At 45.0% G+C, this 8,191-nt stretch overlaps 1 non-coding gene across 1 annotated transcript; it reads left to right on the forward strand.

Annotated features, from left to right (window-relative positions):
- The first annotated feature begins 4,815 nt into the window (after positions 1-4,815).
- LOC112878542 lies at positions 4,816-4,922 on the forward strand. The gene has a single exon (XR_003225767.1). It is a non-coding gene; the product is annotated as a small nucleolar RNA R71 (small nucleolar RNA).
- Positions 4,923-8,191: the final 3,269 nt, after the last annotated feature.

Here is an 8,191-nt window from a genome sequence, read left to right on the forward strand (position 1 = left end):
CTAGTCTGACACTAGCCTAGGAATCATACTTGAGTACAACTCAGGTAGTTTCCTTCTGTACCGGCTAGTCCTACTTCGCATGCGAGTAGAGTACAACATAGATAAGATATAGGACATGTCCTATCCCCTAATCCTGTATGAACTACGTTATGGACACAGCTCGTAGTCCCGGGTCTGACAGTCTTAGCCAACGAACTCAAAACTAGGTAGAGCACTAAGTTGTAACTAGGCATATGGAGGAAATTAATAGAGCAACTATTTATCATCTCAACAAAGGAAACTACACATGCTTACTACACATAAGAAAACAAGTAAATATTTTGGCTTTTATTAGTTTTGCAAATTTTTATTTTGTTTTTGGTTTTGTTGATTTTTATTTTGTTTCATGCATAAGGTTTTGAAAGCAGTAAAGGTACCTCTCATGGGGTCCTCCCCCAAGCTAGCATCAGGCTCACTGCTGCTGGTCGGAGTTGTACCCCTCCAACGGAAGTAAGACTTTCACTCCTCCTCCTGCTGCAGCTGGCTCTGCTCCATGGTGTGGATCATCTCGCTGGTGTGTCACTGCCATGCTTGGTTGGTCTGGATGTGCTGGTTCAGTGACTCCTCGATGTCGTTGGGCTGGACCCTAAGCTCGCCTAGCTGCTGAGTGATGGAGATGAAGTCTCAGGTCGAGGCCGTAAGTTGTGCTAGGTGTGAGACCCTGCTAGAGCTGGAGCTGGTGGACTAGCGCCTTGGGGCTTACGGTGCCCATTTGTCGGTGCTTGCGCTGTGCCACAAAGATCCATCTGCATTATGTGGATATGATGGCTGAGGCTATGGAGGTGGTGGAGTTGGTGTTGCCTCCCTTCTGGCCCTACTTTTGTCATCCTGCCAGGTAAACCCGAAACACTATGCCTGCAGGCCACCTCTTGTGGGACATGAGGGGTGGTTAGCGACTGGCAGTTATACAAATGGTACCCTGCATTTGGCAACAGAATCTCATTTGCATAGCCAAGAGATAAGAAAATGAAAGAGTATTTCGGGCCTTTCTTGAGCGTGTCACCATAAATCAAATAAGTTTCGTCGATAAGAATATGGGGATCCTTAATGAAAGGAATAGAATTCCCATCTAAGACCCCGATGCTTGAAGCGATGCGCGTAATCAAAGAAGTGCACTCAATAGGACCCATCATCTTGAAATGCCTAAGCCATTGCTTAACCATAGCCTTTACGGGGGAGATTTTGATCTTGTTGACCATGGCGTATAGGATCATCAACTCATCGTTGCGCATGGGCCTAACATCATCTCTTGGGAAGAGAGTGATGGCTAACCACTTGTGCATCAGATGAAGGGTCGGGTTTTAAATGTCGTTGCACCTAGATGCAAACCTGCCATGGACAACTTGACTTGAAATCAAGCCCCAAAATTCATGATGATTAAAACCACAGCAAGCTAGTTCAAGGGAAACTGGCAAGCGTGGGCCAAAACCAAGATAAAACTCATTTCCAAAGTGTCAGAAAGAAACACCATCATCCACCTCTTGAAGAGTGCAAAGAAACTTGAAGGTGAGGAGACGAGAACCATTCTCCTCAACAGGCAGAAAACTATCCCATCCAATCGCATGCCAAACACGAGCGAAGTTTACGTCCATACCTATTTTCTTGAGGAGGTCCGGATCAAAAGATTTGGTGTGATCAAAGTTCCAACGCTTGAGGATAGCGTAGGCTTGCCGCTCGCGATTGTCTCGCAAGTCGAGGTAGGGTGCGTCATCATCATCCATCTCTGTGCCCTCGGCTTGCGGTTCGGGTTGCACTTCCGTTTGTTCTTCTTGTTCTTCTCTGTAGTCCATCATGCTTGGGCTTGGTGAAGGTTCACGAGTGTGATGAGAGCTTGAGCCATCTTAAGAACTGGACGAACTCGTGCCCGTTATCTTACTCAATGCACCGGAACACCTTCGTCCTATGCCCTTCATGCTTGAAGAACAGGAACGAACACGAATAACTTGAATCGGGTTACGTTAGCAAAGAAATCAGTGAGAGAGGGTTCTTGAATCAAACTTGAGCAAAAATACAATAAATTTTTGAGAGCAAAGAGTGTGAGAGGGAGTGAGTGAGTGAAGTGTTGGATAAGAGCTCAACACTCACCCCTCAGCCTCTATTTAAAGGGAATGAGCACGAAACGACTCGGAAGGTGCCGGCACAACGGCTAATAGGCGTTGGAGGAAGTGGGGCCCAAGAGCCATTGGCCCTGGTTAGGCTAACCCTAGGGTTTGGCCGAACCCTGGGTGCCTCCCCTAGCTGACAGCCAGGGCCCACTACCCTAGAATGGCCACTTGCTTTTATGTTTTAGTGCCTGGATAGTCCTTGCTCCGAAAAGATGCTCAAAAATAATTTTCAAAGGATTTTCATGCTTAGAAAAAATGGCTAGAAAAATTCTAGCATGCAGGAGCGGTCTGGAAAAATCAAATATGAATGAGAAAAATCTAATGGTGTGAAAAAAATTGAAAAAAATCAAATATGAGATAAATACCAATTTACCCTTGGCAAGGACTCGTCCATTTAAGTTTGACGGGTAGGACTTTTCTCACGCGTGATTTATTTTTTTGATGGAGCATCCAGCCTAGGAGAAGCGGAGTTAGATGGTGGTACTTCTTTCACCTTCCACACCATCTTGGGTTCCTTGGTTTTTGTTGGTGTGGCCGGTGGTTGATGTGCAAACTTCGGGGTTTGTGGCGTCTTGTAAGGTTTAGCTTTTTGATTCTTCCATTGCTTCGGCCTCTTATCCAACTTTGAATTCCTTCATGAAGATGAATAGGTTATCCTTTTTGGGAGGTGTTACTTCCACTTCTTTGATGCCTTGTGTATTCGGCCTGTACCTTGATCATGGAACATTGCTCTTTCTGGGCTGGAATAGGAACTCTTCTTCCTTGCCGTCAATGTTGAAGCAGATTTCTCCTACCCCAACATCAATCTGTGCTCCAGCAGTGCTCCAGAATGGCCACCCAAGGATGTGCGGTGTTTCCTTGGTATTTCCATGTCAAGCACAATGAAATCGACAGGGAGGAAATAGTTTCGGACTCTCAAAGGAACATCTGTGGGTGTTTTACCACCACGCCCACCAAGGGATACCCCTGAGGTGGTGATTTTGTAGGTAGGATGCCGCCGAGATCAGGAACTCGAAGGTGCAAAGGAACACAAGGTTTAGACAGGCTCGGGCCACCGAGAGCATAATACCCTACATCTTGTGTGGTTTGTATTGGATTTGATGATGATTGTCCCTAAGGGGGTCCCTATCCACCCTTATATAGTCTAGGGGGACAGGTTTACATGGAAGTCCTAGTCGAGTACAAGCCCAGGAGTCCTACCCGAGTACTTTTCGGGTAGTTTCCTACCGTATCTGACTAGTTTCATTACTGTACGAGTAGTCCTACTGCACTACGAGTAGTTACAACAGATGTAGGGCGTGGGCCATGTCCCATATCTTAGGAGAAGTATGCCACATGTATAGTCCCATGTACCTAGGTTTGACAACATCTTCTGCAATCTCCTCTGGATAGCGAACTGAGGAATTGGCTAGTTGGCGATGCATCGATGTCGGAGTGAGATGAGTGTAGTTTAGCTTGTCGAGATGACCTTGGGCATCACGCTGATGCTAGCCTCAAGGTCGCACAAGGCGTGGCCGAAGTGTTGTGCATTGATTGATCAAGTGATCGTCGAGCAGCCTAGGTCCTTCTTCTTTTTTGGAGGTTGGTTGAGTATAGCTGCGCTACACTCTTCTATGAGTTTGACGACTCCTGCCACGGGGAGTGGTCGCTTGTTGTTGGTGATGTCCTTGATATAGTGAGCGTACGTTGGTACGTGCATTACATCCATCAAAGGGACGTTAACATGTATCTTCTAGGTCATCTCAATGAAACGAGGAACTGCTCGTCCACTACCTTCTTCTGATTACGAGTAGGAAACGGCAAGAAGCTCGTATCAACAAACTCTTGTGGAGCCATTTCCTTCTCGAGCTCCTTGATGTTTTTCGGGCCTGACAACCCTTCATCCTCTTGTGGTTCTATTTCTATCCCTGCATGGTTAGGATTTGGTGGATCACAAGTGGACTTACCACCCCTCATGGTCACCGCATTTACTCTTTCAGAAACAGGAACGGCGGCAGCAAATTGCGCAAGTTGAGTTTCAATCATTTTATTCAAACTCAGATGATTTTTAAGAGCGGAAGATAAAGTTTCAATTTTTATGTTTATACTTTCCAAAGTATTATCATTATCCAAAAGCTTTTTGTTCAAAGATTCGTTAATTTTAGTTTGGCCAAGAACAAGATTTTTTAAGGAGGGTTGGTTTGAATTGAAATTGGAGTTGTAGTTATTACTTCCTTGATAAGGTGGGCACGGCTGGTACCACCCCTGGCCTATTTGTGGACAGTACTCGTTGTTGTTGTTCATGAAGGCCACGTCTTCACAGGTCTCAGGGTAGTCGTTCCTTGAGTGTCCACCATTTCCACAGACGTCGCACACGGAGTACAAATCTATAGCTTGGACTGGAGCGTAGTTGTTCATGTGCTCCTTGAATTTCGCCCTTTCATCCAGGCGCTTCAGGAGGAGGTCCATCTTTGCGGTGAGCATGTCTATCTCCTTGATGGTGTGCATGCCCTTGGTTCGGGATTGGATTCGTTCTTTGCTCCACCCTTGTTTGGAGACCATTTTCTCAACCAATGTAGTTGCTTTGGTGAAAGTGAGGTCGAGGAAGGTTCCTCCAGCAGCAGTGTTGATGTGGGCTCTTGAAGTGGGAGTCAGCCCATTGTAGAAGCTTTGGAGAATGAGCCATTCGTCCATCCCATGATGAGGACAGGTGAGGATGTACTCTTGTAGCCTCTCCCAAGCTTCAGGGATTGACTCCATCCCTGTGTGCTGGAAACTTGAAATTTTCTCGTGCAGGGCGTTGGTTTTGCCTAGCGGGAAGAATTTTGTGAGGAACGCTGGGGAACATTTGTTCCACATGTTGACAGCTTCCTTGTCCTTGTAAAACCACTGTTTTCCTTCCCTAGGAGGGAAAAGGGAAACAAACGGAGCCTGATGATGTCAGCTGTGATCCCCCATATTACTAAGGTTTCGCATAGCTCAAGGAAGTTTTGAAGATGTGCGTTGGCGTCCTCGTTTGGCTTGCTGCAGAATGGGCTAGCCTGCACCATGAAAATGAGACTTGATTTAAGCTCAAAGTTCACGTCCCCGACGTCGACATTGGGCCCGGTGGCCATGTTGGCAGCGAAAGGGATGGAGAAGTCATGGAGAGTCTTTTCGGCCATAGGCTCAGGTGCTGATGGTGCTTGAATGACTGGTTTGGTTCCCGAGAGAATGATTTGAGGGATGACGCGAGGTCGAACCCTTCTCATGAGCTTCTCTGGATTTTCAACAAATTTTGTGGGCAGAGAGATACTAGTCATATACCACCCTATTTTCATCCATTAGGAGAAAACAAAAGCAACATTAACCTGTATAAGCAATAGCAATTTCTTAAACATATTGCCAAGATTATGTATTAGTAAATCATTTAACCAATGTCATCCCCTGCAACAGCACCAGAAATGCTTGTTGACATTTCTTAACGTCGCTACTGGGTTTTGTGTTCCCCGGCAACAGCGCTAAGAAATGTGTGCCAATATGTCTTAACGACAGATTGAATCTGCAAGCGCACGGATATACCGCTGTAGCATTTCACCCATAGAGTATTCGGGTATTGTTATTTATATTTTCCCATAGGATGACATGGTGTAAAAGAGTTTACTAAGTACATGAATAGGACAATATGAATAAGACATAGACTATATTTCATACAGAGGTAAGTCATGATAAATGATATGGATAAGGGTAATGTGACAAAACACAAGCCAATCTCAAGATAAGAATAACGAATAAACCAAAGGTTAGTGGGAGCATAGGCATACAAAGAATGTCCTAAAAGCATCTATTCATACAAGCAAGGGTTAAACAAGATACATGGTTAGGGCTCAGAGCAAAGGCTCTAGATATAACGGAGAATGTCCCGCACCGATGCACAACCAGTCCCGTTACATCTTTCTGAACTCCTACACCATACCCAAACGTTGGGGACTACACTAACTGTTGGGTATTTTTACGATCACAAATTAATCAGAAAGCGCATAGATACCGTTGTAGCTTTCACCTAGGAGTATTCCAGGGTATCGTATCCACTGAGGAACATTTATATATTATCTAAGGCTCAGGTTCGTCCAAGGACACAACACTGGATGGAAGAAAGGGGTAGAGAGGATTGATAAGGCTAAGAATTAGAGGTAAGATAGATCTGTCCTAGTTGTTCACGTCGGGCTACTGGCTTCTCACAGGACAAAACCTGGTGAGCTCCGGTAATACAGCACTGGGATATACCCGAACGGGGAGTGTTATGCTAAAAAGACAGGACTGTCACCACCTGCTACCTACCTCATCTAACCATGGGATGTACGACAACCAACTGGTAAAGTCTGATCTAGACACCACGTCTATACCGTCCTTTACTAACTCTAGAATCGATCTTACTCTAGAGCATCCACTACACTAGTGAACTATTGATCCAATAAACAACTAGGGGACTACAACTATTACTTAACTAAGAGACTAAAGCACAAAAGAAATCATGAACACTTACTATGATTGATAAGCCTCCGTCAAGGTACAAGCTGGAGAAGAGCGCCGGGGGACTGACTGGCACCACCCTAACTTCCCTTCACTCTCTCCCTTTTTTCTAAGCACTACCTAGGTAGCACTAAATCTCTAAGGTGAGCCTAAAGCTCAAGAATGAGAGTGTAAGCACAAGAGAGGAGAGTGAATGGTGTGTCCCATTCTTACCCCCTCCTCTACAATTTATAGCTGTGACCAGGGGGTTTCAGCAGGGAAAACATGTGGGCGTAGGCAGAACTAACTTCTAGACGTCACTAGGAAGCGTGACGTGGAAGCTGGGGGCGAGGGGGCCCAGTGTCAGTTCGGCCGAACCAGTGGTTTGGCCGACCCCTGGCCACCACCTTTGGCTAGGAGACTGGTATGTGCGCCCTTACGTCGATTCTGGGTGACTTGGCGCAGTCCTATGTCGGTTCCATGCTTGGTGGGCCCTTTAATCCATGGGAGGCTGAACGGCACGTTCTGATTGGTCGGAGAGGTGTTGCCTTGGATTGAGAGTGTGTTTAGGCTTTCATGTGGGTCATTCAATCCTCGTGATTGCTCATGATTGGTTGGTGTTTTGTAGCTTGGATCCTGGAGTGTGTTTTACTAGCATTTCTACTAATTTCCAAAATAGCAATATTTTCCAAGGGACATGTGGATTTGGCATTATTTTGGATATGCAGGCATGAAATGTTAGTTCTCATGGTTTCTTGCATCAAATTAACGGTCAAAATCAATCCATAACGAGCATCAACAAGATCCCTGTGGCAGAACTGCCTGAATTAATCCGGCTCAAGTGCGCTAACCATCATCCATAAAGATGAATTGGATACCATGCATGTCAAATGGAGTAATCTGACAGTCTGTCATGTAAATCCCGATGCGACCACTTAATATTTCGATCGAAACAAAGCGTACACTTAACTCGCATGAAGGCGAGTCCAGAGATTACAACATTCCATAATTTTTACCTCACAAGTCTAACAATTATTTATTACAAGCTGAGTTCATTAAACGAATACTTCAGAGTTCAAACATAAAAAACTTTATTCAGAGTTTAAAAGCATCAGAAAGAAAACACGATCATCTATCATCGATTTGGATACCACGATGAAGCCCATACATGGCATCACTTGACAGAGTCATTGTTGGCTGGGGACGGATCCCACTCCACGGATCAACCAGGCGGCAAGGTACAAGGCCAGGTCAAACCAGCTATCATTTCTTCAAAACCTGAAAACAATGCCACAAGCAAGGCTGAGTATACTAATACTTAGCAAGGCTTACCCGACTCTTCATATGTAAATACCGACTCCTAAGCATGCATGGCTCTAAGGTTCTAGGATTTCTTTTTGCTGAAAAACAACAAAGAGTAAGTCCTTAATTTCATATTTTAGCTTTCAATATTCTAGTTCATTTAACCATTCTAAGTGAGCATCTATCTCTAACCAAACATGGTGGAAAACATTTAATCATCCAACAAGTTTCATCATAGCCATAGTTCCTCTTGTTACTCTATGTGGCAGAAGTAT

This window comes from Panicum hallii, unplaced genomic scaffold (genome assembly GCF_002211085.1).
Source record: "Panicum hallii strain FIL2 unplaced genomic scaffold, PHallii_v3.1 scaffold_10, whole genome shotgun sequence".
NCBI lineage: Eukaryota > Viridiplantae > Streptophyta > Magnoliopsida > Poales > Poaceae > Panicum > Panicum hallii.